An 18,003-nucleotide genomic window follows, 5' to 3' on the forward strand; every position below is an offset into this window, starting at 1 on the left:
TCAGATCTTCAATGTTTGAATCAAACAGATGTTAATGATTTTTCACTTTCCCAGAAGATCTGGTATAGAGCTTTCTGTTACAGCAAATTTCTGTCAAAACATGAATTTGATGAAACTTCTTGTAGGAGCAGAGAAGTTTCATTTATGTTTTCAGGAAAAAGCTATCAAAATATTTTATTTGTGGTTAAAGCTAGAATATTAAGAAGAAAACTGTAAGTCAAAGCTGAATGTCTGACACTGTCAAAATAATCTGTCAGTCAGTTGTTTCCTAAAATAAAAATAGCAGAATTTGCGTTCTATAGAAAGTGTTGTTGGTTTATTTCCTTTTGAAAGGGGATTTTAGAAGATCTGTGTTTTTTTTTCTTTTTTCTTCCTAGGCCTGCAATATTCCTACTATATTTTTTTTTCAGGCTTTTAACATGTAGTTACTTTTAACATGTAGTTACTAGAACTGTTTTCAAGGAGAACATCTCACCAGGAGCCTACAGAGTGCTCTGTGTTTGTTACCAAACTCCTGCAGCTGTATTGATTTGAAGGATGACCTGGTGCTTGCTCATGGTCCCAATTAGAGGCTCCTTAGCAGAGCAAGTTTTGGATATCATTGACAATGTTAGCTGATTTTCTAATCAAGATTAAGATGCTGTTCATTCTGAAGTGAGCATTGTTCCACCCTGACTGAAATTGGATTGCTCTGCAAAGGTGCTAACAGAGAGCAATCACAGCAAGGCTAGGACAGAGGGCTGCTCCTGCAGTTCTGTCTCTGTCCCTAAACAGTGCCTATCTCAATGTCCTACAGCTACGGATTTTGTATCAGCTCAGATGACTGGAAATATCTGCTGTTTTTCCCCAATGTCCAGATGTGCTGTTTTCTTTAAACACTGAATTGTGCTTTAAAAACATGGTCATATGATGGAGATTACAGTTACGTATTCACTTATCGAGGATTTCTATTTTTGAAGAGGCAAACAACTCCATTATAGCTTCCAATCTAAATATAAGAACTTACAATGAAAAGCACGCACGAAAAATAGCAAAGATGGGCTGAACCTTTACGTTTCAAACTATTTTCCTGAGCGATGAGATATACTTTATGAAATCTAAAGAAAACTGCTTCCTGGAAAACCTCTCTGAAACAGCACTGAGCTGCCCTGACAGCTGGGGAAGTGGAACAAAAGTTTAGATGCTCTGTAGCCCTCCCATGAGAGGACAACTTGAAATAGATTTTTAATGGGAGGGAAAAAAAAGTTGCTACAGGCATAAGGTTAAAAGGAAGTAAAATGGGATGTGTGTGCACAGAATTATCAACAATTACTTAAGGGAAGATGTACTGCAGTTTGGAGCATTCGAAGTATTTAAGGGTTATGTCATAAGAATGCCTGAAGCACTACAATAATTTAAGTAGAAGTATTAAAATATGCTGAATGAATGCCAGCTGAACTGTTTTATTTAGATAACGTGACTTGAAGTTGCAGAACTGTCAGCGTATCTCATATGCTGTATGTGAATTGTTTGCCTTTTGTGCACGATTCATTAATTTTACTAATTGCTAGAGCTGTTACACATCAGTACCATTAATAACTAATGACAGCATGACCTCGCTGCATTTCCTGCAACTAACAGGGTCACTTGGTATGTCAGCTGTCACAGCCCTCATCAGCACTGGGATGTGGTGCTCCCAGCAGTACCCACTCCCCTTCCTGATGCTGTATGCATGCCAGGTCTGAGGATACAGGCTGACAAACTGGGTTTTAAGCTCCTTTTGCATTGCAGCATCGCATGCTGCTCCCAGATCTGCAGGACTGAGCATGAAACCAGGTCTGGAAACAGAATCCTGTTTTTAAAACAGACTGTTTTTCACTTGGTTATCTTCATGATGAGGTGAATTGGTTTGTCTGTTCAGGTAATTGGTCACTGTATGGGAACTGCTGAATCAAGGCCTGAACCTCTGATTGATCACCTGAGGCGAGCACTGAGTCAGCCATGGGAGCACAGGTGAAGGCAATTCTCCTGTGCTGCTGGAAGGGGTGGAGCCTGGCTGCACCTCTCCTAGACCCATTTAAGAGCTGTCTGCCAGTGGGGATGGATCTCTTCTGGAGATCCCTCTGGAGCTTTGTAGTGAGCCCAGGGTGTGGGTAAGCTTTCTATCTGTTCTCTTTTGGTTATTATAATCTGCTTTGCTAAACACTTGTTTATTTCATAATTATAGCATCTTTATATCCATTGACTGTACAGTCACAGAAACCATGAGGGTCTTAGGAATAGATGAAAGTGTTCTGATGGGACCTTACACCTGCACTGTTGTTAGCAGAAAGTTGTGGAAAAGCACTCTGTTACTTGATGATACGTAGAAGGGAAAAGATTCAAATGTTCTTTCAGAGGTTAAGAAAAAGCATACTTTTCATTCTATTTAGTTGTTTCGGAGATTGTCATTTAATTGTCTCTTCATCATGCTGTAGTACAGTGACAAAGCTCCCTCACACCTTTGTTGGAACCAATTCCATCTTTCTTTTCAGACCTTTCTATCCACTGTCATAGAAACTGATGCCAGAATGAATTTAGACCATGAAAACAGTAGGAGTAACACAAAGAGAAAGGAGTTAAGAAAGGCATTTGTGTTCTGAAAGCAGTCTTTTTGTCTTTGTATTATAAAAGAGCCTTGAAAATAACCTATATGTATTTCATTGTCAATGCATTAAGATGATACGGAAGACACACAGAGGATACCGACAGCACTGAGTGCTGTGTGGGCTCTGTCAGTGAGCAGCGTTTGACGCTGACCAGCCGCTGCAGTCTCACCACACTGCAATTAGATTACTGATTAATTTAATCTTTATTAATTCTGCAGCTTATCACAAGCATGTGCTTCTGAGGATTATTGAAACTTAATCCTCAAAGCGTGCCTGCGAAGAAACTCTGTAACATGCAACAACAACTATATATATATATATATATATATATTCATATATATATATGAAAACTGTGCTATAATTGAAACAAAAAGTAGAGAATTATACTGCATTCAGCTTTATTTTAAGTTAATTCTTTGGAGCGGTCCGAGGCTTAAGACAGTAAAAAGCGGCCGAAAATGAAGAAAAGGCATAAGCGTTCATAGCTGAGAAAGGCCGTGGAGTGGCGAGGATGCCACAGCCCCGAGAGCGCTGAGCGCAGCACGAGCCCCGGGCACAGGGACACGCCCAGCACCTCGTGCTCCCGCCGGGGCTGCCCGCGGCTCCAGGGCCGGTGCCGGCGCTGTGCAGCCGGACACCCAGCTCGGGGTTCCGGCGTCCCGGTGGCATTCTTCTCCCGAATGCCGCTTCCTCGGTGAGGTCGGCGGCTGCCCGCGGCCTGAGTCACTCCGGCTTAGCGCCACAGAGAACGCGCGCTCAGCCTCCCGCCGCCCCGCGCCTGCGAGAGGCCGCGGCGCCGCCCGCCCGCCCCCCCCCTCAGGCGCCCTCGCAGCCCCGCGGGTCGTCCGCCCCGCCCTCCTCTAGGGGCGGTGTCACCCACTGGGAGAGAGGAGGGCGCGGGCGCCCGTCCGCTCCGCTCTGCCTCCCCATTGGCTGGCGTCACCGCGCTGCGCTCGCCCATTGGTCGCCGTCGCCGCCTGGCAGTGGCCGCTCGGGCGGTGCCCGCCCGCCGGCGCCCGCCCTCAGCGCCGTCGCTCCCCGCGGGCGAGGGAGTCCGTGAGCGGCGGCGGAGGCGCCGCGGGGCGGGCGGGCTGAGCGTGAGTAGCCGCCCGCTGCCGCCGGGCCAACTTTTGAACGCCGCGCGGGGCGCCGGCAGCCCTGGGCGCCGCGTGGGACGGTGGCGGCCGTTGAATAACTAACGGCGGCTGAGGCTGCGGGGAGCCCGGCGGTCCCGCGCGCCTTCTCCTCTTCCTTCTCCTTTTCGTTAGCGGCCGGGCGGGGCCGGGTGGGGCGGAGGGGCTCCGCTGGGCCGGCCGCGGGCACCGGGCGGGCTCTCTCCGCCGCGAGGAGGCGGCGGGCGGAGAGACAAAGGGGCTGCCCCGCGCGGGGCACGGCTGCGGGCTGCGCCGCTGCTCGGGGGAGAGCAGCTACCCACGCGTCGCTCCTCACACCGCTCTTCTGTCGTATTGTTAAGGGATCTCTATCGCCGCGTCGACTTCGGCGTGCCCGGCCGGGGATGTGAGAGGCGGCGGCAGCAGTTCTCGTCGCCGAGAGCCTGCGGTTGCGGTCGGTGAGTAGGAAGTGCCGGCTGCCTGCGGGACGGCCGCGCTCCTGCGGGCTTCGCCGCTGAACTTGGCGCGCGCTGAATCGCGGCCGCTCGTCCGGCACCGCGTGTGCTGACGGCTGCGGGGAAACCGAGGCGGTGCCGCGGTGCTTCTGATCGCCGCTATCCCGAAAGGCGATTAGGGCTTCTTTTAAAAGCTGTAAGACGCCGCTGGACGGTTTTACGTGGGGAAGTATAGGGCAACGTCAGTACTGGGCTTTCATTGCCTCTGAAAGAGTTGTCTGCGGTTGTTGCCTCCGAGAATGCATTTAGATGCTACAAAGCACCTTTTCAGAAGCTTGTGCTTCTCACAGAATGTCTTTCTCGCTGGTGGTGCCCTGCCTTTGTTGTCTTCTTCCAACAAGTAATTTTCTGTTCGAAAAGCCAAACACGGTCAAGTTAGCAAACAATCGATTTTACTTTTTATCGGTGTGGTACTTTAGGTAATAGTGATGTACTCCTGAGTTGAATCCATCCAGCTTTGTTCTGGGATGTATCTTCTGACTAAGTTGACGACATAAAAATACTTTTGAGATGCAAAGCTCAGTGATGATCTTTTTGATGAGCAGAAGGGTGCCACTTCTGAGGAGCGGCAGTCTTGCTTTGGATGATCTATTAATTTTACTTCCTGACAGTGTTGAGCTGTCTTAAGGTACTATCTATTCTGAATACTTCTCACAGGGAAGAAGGCTTTCATGAGGATAATCATGCCAAGCTTCTGCCATAGATTTATGAATAGGAGTGTTCTTTTTCACGAGTGTAAGTCCATGGTAGACATGTTCACAGACATAGCCAGATAGTTAAGTCACTCAAATCCTAATTTGTAAAGACTTGTATTGCAAACAAGCATGTGCATAACATATTGCCAGGCTAGGCCCTGTAAGTGCTATGTGTCATCTGTATTTTACTCAACACAATGGGGCTGGCACTAAGCTGTGAACCTTCCTACTGACGCAGATGTTCTGGCTGTGTCAAGCCTGATAGTAAGCCACAGAGTTGGTCTGTTTCTTAGTATATGCTAATGTGCTATTTTGAATGCCAAAAAGCCCCCGCAAATATCTTGATCTTTCCCCTTATGTTCATGTCAATAAATGCTTTTTCATTAATGCTTACCTGATGGTAAGTATTAGGTTCCCTCTAACCTATGACTAATGTGTGCAAAGTGAAAACGACCTCATTCCTTCTGGGGATTTACTTTCTTGCTATTAATTTTCAAATGTTGACTAATTTAATTAGAAAATAAATACACATTTTTTGACCCAACTTGACACTCTTGTTTGCTTCAGTTTGTGTAGAAGATGCACAGTCTGCAGGCTGTGCATGATTTGTAAGAGGAAAGTCACAGTTTCCAAGCTTTCCTTTGACACTAGTAGCCAGTGGAGTGCTCTGTAAATTTGAAGCTTCCAAATGGAAGTTGAATGAAGCTTAAATGTTGATAGTATTAAAATGCAGTAGGTCTTAAATGCTTACAGAGATCACCTGCGTGCTCTGCAAAAGCACAAAGCCTCTATCAGGGACAGCTTAGACTTTAAATCCGTTAGCTGGATCACCAGGTTTCATTCCCAAGCCTTCATTTAGGCAAATGCCCTCTCAGCATGAACTGGCATGCCTCCCATCTAGCAAATGTGAGATTGAGTACAAAGCTTATACTTCAGTCTGCTGTGGGGTTGGTGCAGGTAGCTTTGTTAACACACATGTAATCTCCACCTCTGATATATACAATAGTACAGGTATCAAGTAGTCAGTCTTCCAGAAGTAATAGTCACGAAGTTTAAGCGGGAGATCTTGTCCCACTGTACAGGAAATGAGAAGCCTGATGATGTGACCTTTACTGTGTGTATGCTGTCGTCTTTGAGGTTAAGAGATAGTGAGTCCAAAACTCTTATGCTTAAAAAGCTAAAGCCAAACGGAAGGCCATGCAAATGTGCATTGATCTTCTTATGAACTTGATCATGAGAGTGGCTTGTATGTAACCTCCCAGACTTCTTGTGTGGTTTTATGAAAATAGGATGTGCTTAAAGCTTGCATTTTGTATGCAGTACTTCTTCTTGTATTGGTTTAGCTATGATAGGACATACATGAAGGTTCTTAATGGTATACTGTAATCTCATAATTTGCATGACAAGGTTATGACAAGCTTTTGATTTGCTAATGCTGGTCTGTTTCATTATGGGAGTATCTGAAAGGCTCCAACATCCGAACCCTAAGTAGAACTGGAGGTATGCTATTTTTTCTTTAAATCCATGTAATTAAAAAAAAAAAAAAAAAAAAAAAAAAAAAAAAAAAAAAAAAAAGCCTTTTGGACATTCACTGGCCTCAATCACCAGCAATGAAATGTTGGGATGCTACATGCACATTTGAGAGCAGAGAACGTGTTAGAATTAAAGCACTGTTTTATTAGCATAAATCAATTAGGAACTTAAATTGGGTTAGTGTATTTGAAATGCTATGTGAGATAGTCTTGGAAGGCAATAGCAGAGTAGTGTCGAGATGGAGTCTGAAATCTGTGTCAGGTCAGTGTGGTTGAAGGGAAAGTAAGTACTCAGCTATGGAAAAATGATTTTATTGCTTGTCAGGGCTGCAGGGTCACGTTGGAAGCTTCTAGGGCACTGAAGCTCTGCATGTTATTGAAATATATTCCTAGCTCCTGCATGGACCAAAATCTCCCCTATCTTTATAACATACAGGTTACATTAAGTGGGCTCACATGTTTTTAAGATGAAGTGTTTCTGAATGCTCTCAGGTTTGTCTTTAGAAGTAACTGGCTCTTAAAATATGTGGTGTTTTTTGAGAACATTGATGAAATTCAAGAAGAAGTTTTCTCTGAGGCTGAGAGTTTTGTTTCTGCATCAGTTCTTGCTGTACATCGTTAGGGTTCCACCAACATTAGTGTTGGAACTTCGCTGGCTTGAATACTCAAACACTTCTGGTTTGGATAAAAAAGCATCTGGCAGAGCCCCCCACAATACTAGCTCTGAACTGGAGCACATAAGAGAATGTGGGGTATGTAGTGTTTGCATGTACATCTGGCAAAACTTTTGTGAAGTCCTTTTCCTAATTAGGCCTAGGCTTAAGAGCAGCCAAATAAAAATAGCGTGTTGGCTTAGGCTGCTAAGGCGACTTGTAGCAGTGATTTCTTTAGATGCATCCCCACGTGAACTTGCATGCTTTGGTAACAACTGGAGAGCTGTGAGTGAAAGTAACGTGACTGACAGCCTGGGTGAGTGCTGAAATAGCCTGAATGCAGCCCGATCTCATTGCAGTGGAAGAAACAGGAGAATGGTGCCGCACTTGATGCGGTGTGATGAAGGACTCTGTTTATAAGGCCTCAGTGTAATTTCTGAATGGTGCAGTGTAATGTGTGCTCAACCAACAGTTGTTACCAGGAGTGTTATTTATTAGAATTGGAATCAATAAGGTGTGTGGAATGCAGATATGTTCTCAGTAATCATCGCTCTTGTCTGTGGAGAATGCAATGAAGAATGAGGTGATGCATAAAAACATTTTTTACCCTATTTTAAATGGTCATTGTTGCGGAAGATACAGTTGCATATCACCTGTCTGTTGAGAGGGAGATTGGAAATAGGTTATCTCTCCAAAACAGATACATGTTTATGTTCTGCTGTCTCTAACTGTGGGTGAGAAGAAACGCTGCCCAGCAAGCGAAGCACAGCAAAGACGTGTAGGTAAAAGCAATAGTAGCTGAACAGTGAGGACATACCCATGGCTGATGCACAGGTCAGAGTATCTGCTTTCCATCCTGATTGGAGTAAGTACTCCTATTCTAAATTTAGTGACAGAAGCTTTGTGTGTTTCGAGTTCTTCTGATAGCTGTTGAAGACAGCTCTCTTAAGTAAGAGGTAAGATATCCTTTGCTTTTGGTTACTTTTTTTTTTTTCTGTTTGGAAGCTAACCTTTAATTAAAAGTAGCATGGCATGCTCTGAAGCTGCACTGGATACTAATTAACTCACTTGAGTGCTTCAAGCCATGCTGTCTCCTTAAGTTTCCTGCTGTTTGCACTGGATGAATAAAGCTCCAGCAAGGTGTTCATTCAACCTGCTGAATAGTGCATACAACCTTAATATTTTTGTTAGCACTAAACACCACAATTCAGTGCTATTACTGTATTTATTTCAATTATTATTATTATTTTTTCTTTTAGAAAAGTGGAGAAGCAGCCCACTGCACTTTGAATGTGTACTTTGTGCAAAACTGTATAGATTCTTGTGGGAAGATTTTTGATTGGAGTTAGAGAATTAAATCTAATACTCAACTTATTAAGCTGTCTAGCACTCTGAGTGTTGTATGTTAGCTTGTGTTGGATAACAGAAGGTCTTCGTGTGTACCTGGTTAATGGACAGGGCTGTACTATATCACTGTGCTTTGTTTTCAAGTACTTGAATCCTATTCTCAAACCTAAATACAATTGTTTTGTGATTTTAATTTTTTAATCCTGATGTATTCCCTGTATTGAAGGAAATGACTCGAATCTGAGAAAGCTTTAAGTTGACCTACTATTAAAAATCTCTAATAGCTCTTATTGCCATATGTCATCTCTCAATCTTGGGATATTTGCATATTTTCAAACAGTCTGTTCTTTAAGGCATGCTAGTATGCTATATTACCATTATCCCTCTGTGTCTTTATAGGATGTTCAGGTACAGAATTGGAAACTTTGTTCCACAATAAGATTTTTTTCTGTGCCTGCTGGCTAAAGGAATTTATGCAGTTCTGTTCCAGAGGTGAAATAGATTGTAAAGTCAGACTGCAATTTCATGTATTTTGTGTTAGAAGGGACTTCCATAGCTCTTGGTGCTTGGTACTGGAGCAACAATTTAATGTTCCTTACGGTAACTTCACACTGCATTTTGGCAGTGTCATTCTGACTGCTGTCCAGTTTGCGGTTAGTAGCACTGAGCTGAGCCACTTACTGCCTACTTGGTTAAGATAATACCTTTCTTAGTGCCTCTCTTTAGGTTGTTCAGCTGTTTCATGCCGTGCTTTTAGGCTGTAGTCTTTCCTCATCTCTCCCACTGCCAGTTGTATTTATTCTCTATATCAGACTGAGAAAGAGTAAGAGGTTCTTGCCTTTTTTTCCCCCTCCTTTGAGCTGTATTGCCATTGCAGCCAGAGAAGCATGTGATAGCTTTTTGAAAGTAATTCTGTACATCTGCTCGCACAGCTTTGTGAGCACTGGTATGGTATTTACCAATTTCTCTCTTGCTGAAGAAAATGTGTTTTACATTTAACTGTGAAGTTTATAGGAGAAATAAAAAATCAAGCTGTCTCTCTCCCCCTATTATCTCAGCAGCATTTCACGTAATTCCTGTAAATGGCAGGTATTTTCACCACACTGTTGTTGTGCTGTCATGAAGCACTGTGTTTCAGACAATCACTTTTGTCACCTCACGTAGTGAAACACAATCAAAGGAAACATCTGTTAGGCAGTGTAATTAATGATGCAGTTTGAAGTATCTGGATTCTGTTTTCAGCTAGGATTGGTTGAACTCGGTCAAGATACTTTATAGACTTGATTTCAAATTGTGTTGCTTTTTCAGTTGTTTGTGCAAATACAGCAGAACTGCTCTTGCAGCACTTGGTAATCTACTCAGTCAGTCTCTAACGTGATGAAATCCCTGCTAACTTTAATTTGTTTGCTGCCTTTTTTTTTTGTGTATGCGTTTTTAATATGACCCTTTTTGTCTTGCATGAAAACGATGAGTCTCCAAAGCATTAGCAATGATTACCAAGGTCTTATTAGGCTGTAATGGTTATTTTGACTGATATGCCAAACTGTTGGTACTGGCAAGCTGTCAATGTATTGGGAAAACCCAGTAAGGATTTTCCACCCAAAACGTAGCCAAACTGGAAAAGATTTCTGAGCTGTGCAGCTCCATATGCATACACATTTATTCCTTCAGGAATTAATCAAAATCTTTGATTCATTCCTGTTTCAGTGGTGTTTAAAAATGTCCTAGATGCTTTGCCCTATTTTGGTAAAGCAGTCCAATGATAGTCCAGCTTTGTTCCCATGAAATAAAGTGACAAGAGCTAAATCACTTAACCATTTATAACTGCTTTTCAGTGTGGTGAAGCCAAAGTCCCATATAAATTTAGTAACTTTGTAGGGTGTGAGTATGCTTGACGTCAGAGGGAGGAGAAACCCTTACATGAAGTCTCTGCTTGCACAGTAAACTGAAGACTTGAAAAATGTGAATAGGAAGTTAAGTGGATGATGAAACCAACAGGAACCAGCTGATACCACATTTACCCTTTAAGAGGTTCCTCAAATGTTGTTGCTCATTTTCGATGATGGGAGTACAGTCCTTTTGCATTGAGCAATTATACCTCTCTCTCTCCTTGAAAACAATGCCATACTGTTGGAAGAGTGGCCAGTCACTGATTTATTTTCATTTTGTTATCTATCATTTCCTCTCATGGGATAGCTTGCTTTGCTTTTGCTTCATTGCAGCTCCTCTTTGCTGTGGGTTTGACAGTGTTCATGAACATAACCTTTTGCTTCCTAGGGCTATTAAGCCGTCCTGATGTTGTTCTGCCCTGGTTCATTTGAGTCCACTGTGTCCCAAATCTGTGTGCAGTCAATGACCAATTTCATGCATTGTCATAATCGCCTCAGCAGTTCAAATGATTTTGCATTTGTCTCTTGGAACTTGATTTAGTGCATTCTGTTTACAAGTTGAAGTCCCTCGAGTTGAGATTACTATAGAAACAAATTTTGACTGCTTTGTTTTCAGGCTGCAGACATATTTATTAGACTGAGTCCTGAAGTCTGTGCTCCAGAATAGGGCTCTGAATTTGTAACCGAACATTAGCATACTGATCACTACTTCTAGAAATACCACTTCAAGCAAACAAAGGCCTAAGATTATTTTCAGTGTTGATGTACCTCTCTTTTGGAAAATGCAGCTTCCTGTAACTTGTGTATGGCTTCTGTCGGTCTGGAGGCAGGCATTTCTGCCTTTCAAATTAGGCAAGCAGTAGCTACCTAGACTGGAGTTGGAAATGGGCAAATCTCCTGAAATTGTGCTCTGAGAAAGGAGAGCCAAGAGTTTTTGGCCAAGTGTTGCATTCTTAAGGTTGCTACTGAAAAGTAGTAGGTGAAAAGCTTCCTCTGATTGCTGCCCCTTTGTGAGCTGAGTCTGTTGGTAAGAGCCACTGCTTAACTCTTTGCTAGATACACTCTTCTGCTTTCTCTAGCTTTCTTCTTTCATAACTAGCTGTTATGCTAGAAGGTGTTGGAATTGTGCCTTTAACAGCTGATGCTGAGCACAGCCTCTGCTCAGTACTCTGCGTGCTTTTTAGGTCATGCTCAAGCTGTTGTGCAGCATCTGCTTATTCGCTCATTATACGGACAGTCTTTTCCTGACTGCTGAATTACCTGACACCTTTCTTTTTGATCTCTTACAAAGGAACTAATTGGAAGTGACTTACAGTTTTCACAGGAGGGAAAACTTGTTTTTAAAATTAGCAACAAACAGACTTTACAAACAGCTAGATGAAATGAGCAACTGTTAGTAAAGGGAAACTACAATAAAACTGAAATTTGATGATGCAGAGAAGGTAACTAGAGGTCATGGCATTGCTAGCATAATAATGATTAGTGTTCTTGTTAAGGTTTTTGGTTGGTGGTTCCAAGCTTGCACGTGGCACTGAAACAAAAGCTGCAACGTGATCATTCTCTCTGCATAGTTTGTTCTATTTCACCATTTTGAATTTGTTGTAGGGTTTCAGGGGTACCTCTTGGCTTCAGCATGGTGTTGCGTTCTTTGGGCTTAGGGGAAAGAGGTCCTGTGAGAACAGTAGCTTTGCTTTGTTTTGAGTTGTGTGGAGAATTCTTGGAAGTGGACAACTTCTGCAGCACCGTGTTCCCTTACAGAGGTGGTGAGAGCCCTGGGTTGTGTACTGTGCTTCTTGACATAAGATACAGCAATGCTGACACGTAAGAAAAGCATGTAACTTTTTCTAAAGCTTTTCAATTCTTTCAGAGAGTAAAGATAATACCTTTATTTTAATATTGTGAAATTTTCTGACTAGAGCAAAACCTGGAAAACCAGTATGGATTAGGTGACTTCAGTGGTATTAGCACACTGTTCCCTTTCACATAATTCTCTTTGTTAGTTCAGATGTTTGGTTGAGCTTTTGACTGTACTCCCTTTAACATTGCCTGAGTTTAAACTCTCTTTCCTTGTGATTCATGTAGTTATTACTTTGAGTTTTCTTTATGTATGTGAAACTGATAACTATTAAGCCACAATAAGTACAGACGTAGTTTAAGACAAGATTTTTCAACCAGTTTTCTTATTTTATCTGAGGCTGGGTTGTTTATATTTGCTTTTTTTAAGAGATTGGAAGAACAGTGTGTACGTGGAACAGGACAAAAGAGGAAGTAAGTATATTTAGGTTGCTCAGAACAACTGTTTTGAAAGTGATAGCTCTTGCTTTATTTTCCTATAATGCATGGAGGTATTGCTTTATTACAGTTCACTGGAAAACTTTCATTTGCAGTATATCCTCAAGTATAACAGAGTAGGGCATCTACAAGCTGGAGAATGGCATGTAATTAGGGTAAACTGGCTTACTGTGGCTGGTTTGGCTGATGCTGTGGTCATGAGGACAATGGTTTTGTTTAAGGTGTGCTTTTTTGCAGAAGGCAGCAATGAAGAAATGGTAAAGTAGAACTGAAAAAAAAAAAGTAATCAAGCTATGGAAGTTACTTAATTTTACTCCAGTTTGGTACTGTACTATGAGGGTTGCTTTTGTGCAGCTTTAACAGTTTAAATGTGACTTACTGTGGCTTGTATAAATTCAAGGGACTGTATCAATATTAAATCTTTCTTCTGTATCATGATTTATTTAGCTGGAATGAGTCATCTGGTTGTGTTTGAAGAGTTATCTTCTGCCTGGTAGAGGGCAAGTACAAAGTTGGTTGTGTACAAAGGTGGTTTATAATTGTTGCTCTCTAATCAGAAATCAAAGCGAATGTAATTGCCAGGAGTCAAAGATCAGAATAAAAATCTGTTACAGCACATGCTTAAGGGACCCAACCACTGCTCAAGACTATAGAGAGCTTTCTCCAGAACTGGTTTGGGTCACCTGTGGCCAGCCTGAGAAATGGCATTGTGACCTCAATTGTTGCTTCCAGCTGTGTTTACAGAATTTGAGGGTTGTAGAAGGGTGAGTTGTAGTTTATACACACAGTACTTGTGTGTAGGTTTTTGGGCAGCATAGTGTCAGCATTTTGTGGTGCTGTATCCTTAACATAAGAAACAAATGCATCTGAGGCAGCTTTCTGTCATTTCTGTGCAGTCTACTGTACGCTTTCTTGCTTCGGTATAATTATTTTTTTCATTATCTGTGAGTGCCAAACGTTCACATATTTCAACAGTGCGCCATTTAGGAAGCATATGAGCACAAGATCAGGTAATCTTATTTAAGTCTGTCATGGGACAATAGCACTGACATTTCAAAGCTGTTGTTCTCTGATCTATAATAAAATATTAGCTTCAAGTAAGGCTTCTTGTGCTGATGGACTGGGTGCCAGAGGAGAAAAAAGGCACAAGACTGGAGAACAGTTCATGAAATTCACATTCATTGCATTTTCAGCTCTTCAGGTTCTGTAACCCTTACGGGAAACAACAAAAACCAAACGCACTGGAAACAAGCTGAGTGCTGGCATGAGTTTGGTGCTGCAGTGGTGAAGATAACTGAGGTATTGACCATACTGAGTCAAACTAGAATTTCTGAAGCTGGTTTGTCTAATGCTGTTAATAGGCTCCTAGACAGGAAGGCCAGGCATGTGGTGATAGGGAAAGCTAGATGAGTAGTCAGCTTCTTGGGGATTAGCTACTGACGTGGACTTTCTGAACTAGAGGATGTGTTCCTACATTTAGTGGCTGCTGATGGTTTCTTCTTCCCTGGATGCATCCGGGCTTTTTCTGTGCGTTTATGTAAACTTAATGTACTCTGGCTTGGGAATCAGTACATGCTTCCTTGGCGTTGTTTTTGGTAACTCCTTCTGTTTTGAGCCTTAGCACTTGTTAGTTATCATATTAGAAGCAGCTAAATAGCTGTCTCTTGTCGTTTTAGGAGTTTGTTTGAGCCTGTGTCAGTGACACTTGGAGCACCTTTAGCTGTCTTGTTGACAGTGCCTGCTTTCACAACGAAGGCAGCAATTACAAGAGAATATTTGATGCTGAGTCTATGAGCGTTATATGCATTGAGCATGTGACTGTTTCAGGCACAGTACAATGGGTTTTTTTGTTTCTTCCTCTTTGTGCAAGTTTGAAAAATGTTGAGAAGTCAAACCTGGCCTTTGTGGTTTTTAGAACGTTCCAAAGTGGTTTTCAAAGCCCAGGGCAGCATTGGTTTCTTTTCTTGACAGACTTTGAGTAATTTGCTATCCACTACTGCAACTGTGAGAATCTGTTTTAAGAGGATAGTTTGACAGTGTCTGAAATTTCATAATTAATGAATAGATCACTGTATTGCTAGAGTATGCATTAGTCATGTGTTAACACCAGGGGAAAATAAGTTTGCTTCATTGCTGATTTAGTTAAGGATACACTTGCTTGAGTGCTGTGTCCTCTTCTGAGGCCTACCAAGGTTTTGTCTTTGTCTATGTAATGAGCTGGGAGAGAAAAGGGCTTAGTAACGTGAGCTCCATGTATAGACTGTAATCCTTAAGTGAACTTGACGTAATATACAGAGCTGACCAAAATTTTCTCCCCACCCAAAAATGTTGAGTCCTAGTGGGCTGTTCCCTACTTCTGAAAATGAACTACATAAAAAAGAAATTAACATGTACCAGGGACTTGGTTTCTTATGGGACTGGTGCATTGTAAAGGAATGCTCAGAATTTTGTTTTGTTACTTTTCCGAGTTGAGTTCACAAATTTGGCTGGTAGTTGATTAAAAAAAAAATCATTGTTTTGCAATGTATTTCCCGTAGTTCTGTTTAACTGAATACGGAAAAAAACCCTGTTTCTTAGCAAGTGTACAAACTTCCAAACAGATGCTTTTCAGATTAGGTAAGGGCACAGTCGATGCTTTTCCTCCTCTTTCAGCAGTTCCCAAAGGATGGGACATGATCAGTTTTTGGATCCTGGTTTTGTTTTTTTCCACTATCAAATGCCTCACACTGTGATTCCAGAAGGTCACTTCTGAACTCAAGTGTTCATTCTTCATCCAAGTCCAGCCTCCTTGTACTTTATCCAGAGTTCATTCACACATGCACACACATCCTGTGGATAAATTCTCCAAAGGCTGGGCAGCTTTAAAAAAATAGGAAAGCCATCTATTGTGAGATTTTCTTCTTTATTTGTTGAGAACAGCCTGCGTGTCTGTTGTCTGATTTCATTTAAGGCCATCATTTGATATTAAAACGTGAAGAAAAACTTTTGAGTGACTGATACAGAAAATTGAAGTCATTTGAGTAGATGAATCTGTCTGTAGATGTGCCAGAGAATATATTTTCATTGATCTTGGCTTGCCTTCCACCAGCTTGGTGCATAGCAACTTCTCCCTGCCTCTGTTACTGAAGCAGTAAGTTCCTGACACCAAAGGGTCTTCATAGACATTTGTAGAGACCTTTCCAAACAAGACTTGGCTTTTCTCAGGTAAGCTTATTTTATATCTTATTCTAGATGCACTATTTATCCTGAAACAAAGCAAAAATTGCCATCTCCTATCAAAGGAGAGTTTTCTTACAGTATTAGAACAGAATAAGATCAATTTGTTGCTCTTACTCAGCTTATTGCTTGGGGACATACCAAACTATGTCAAAATGGATTGCAGACTTTCAATGGAATGTGAGATCGAGTCTTTTCTTGTTGATATTAGTGCTCAAGTGGCACAGGGTTCTAATGTTAGAGATTAGTAAGGTCTATATGGTTTTACGTATGCTTGTTTGAAATAAGTGTTCTACTAGCCAAGCTTGTTTGTTACTTATTATTTAGTATGAATCCTATTTCTTGCTGCTAATGCAGGTGAAAGTCTTGTGGAAGGTACTCCAAAATGCTTTCAACTCGCAGGTCTAACATAAACAGTTAAATCTGCCGTATGTTATCTGGGCTGCTGTACTTATGCTTGTTTTCATCATGTGACAAGTGGGAAGTAATGTGGTAAGACTTGCAATGAATAAGTCTTCTAAAGTTGCTTTGCTTTGTATGTGGCACAAACTAAGAAAATATGTGTCTAGCACTAAGAAAAACTTGCACTGTTAAATTTGTTAGTCTTTTAGAGCAATCTCAGTACGTGTTTGCCAAATCTGTCCATTGTTGAAGACCAGCATGGTCTATCCAGCTAGTGCAAAACTTGGCAATCCTCAGCAAAACAGCAGGTTGTCTGCTTGTTTAAATACTTACACCAGTTTCATACTTGCTGCATGAAATTGGTGCTTCTTCCTTCTGGGGACATCAGCCTAATAAGTAATCATAATATTTGTCTTCAAGGAAAAGAAGTGGACAATTAGGTTTTATCTGTGACACTTGTAAGTGTATTGCTGTAGATGCATGAGTGCTTAAGTTTAAAACATTTGTTTAGAAAGGTTTGTGACTTTTTTTTTAATGCATCAAAATAAAATAAGTACAGTCTGCATTTTCTGTGACACAATCAGCAAAAATGCTTCCTGTTTCTTTTAGTTCAGCTTTCTGTAGCCTATGCTTGTGCCTGACACACCAACAAAAAGACTTACCTTCAAATACAATGTCATTAAGTCTTGAAGTGTCATTTTTAGCCCAGTGGATAGTGCCAGGCAAAGATGCTCTTATTATTTTTACTGGTCAAATAAATTTTGTGTTCTCTGGAAGTCTTTAGTCTGAAAATAACATTTGATAGATCAACATAAATGGGTAAAAAAGAAAAAATTATATACTGCATGTGTAATAAACCATAAACTTGGTGTCAGCCATGAACTGGAGTATCCAGGAATCCTGGATGCAGAAGTCAATATTAGTGCAAGCATTTGTGCTATACGTGAGGCTCAGTAAAGAATGGTTACTATTGCCAGCCCTGCTGAAACATAAGGCATTGCAGAAGCCTTTGTCTGCCTTCACAGGAATAAAAGTAGGGCTGGCAGATGTGACTGTAGGAAACGATGAGGCTGTTGGTTCAGGAATTGCAGTCGGTCTAGCCTTTGTGTTCGTTAGCACACAGTGGTGTTATCATGAAAACTACACTTTTGCATCAGGGTTTGGCACAGAAACCTGATTTGATTCAGAGGCTACTAATCCATATCTTCATGACACCTTCAGAGATCATCAGAGCTGGTCAGAAAGAGCTGATATTTAGCTAGGTGAGTTTCCTTTGTGATTTCCTCTCTTGTCTTTCTGGAGCAGCTACCTGCACTAGCTGTTTTCAATAAGAGCTTAGGTTTCTTTCCCTGACCAGACTGTTGATTTCCTAGGCTAAATTCTTTCCAGTAATGCTGTGAGTTCTTATTTTTTGCTTGTGCTAGCTGTGTCAGTATTCTAACTACAGTGAACTGTTTTTCAGTCGTCACTTAAAAGAGAAAGCAAAACCCAAACCTGACTAGTTTCAAAACCAGAAACAAACCTTTCTTATGCTTTCTTCCAGAAGAGTTTCTTCTCTGAATAAGAGAAGGAAGGAACTGTCTTCTTAGTGGGTTTTGTGGTATGCACTGTGTCTTTCTGATGCGGGTTCATAAAGATCATAGCTGTGCCTCACGGTCATTTAAAATGGATCTCATTTTCATTGTGCCTCTTTATTGAATTTTAGATTGTTAAGAACTCATGA

The sequence above is a fragment of the Tetrao urogallus genome, assembly GCF_951394365.1.
Source record: "Tetrao urogallus genome assembly, chromosome: 7".
NCBI lineage: Eukaryota > Metazoa > Chordata > Aves > Galliformes > Phasianidae > Tetrao > Tetrao urogallus.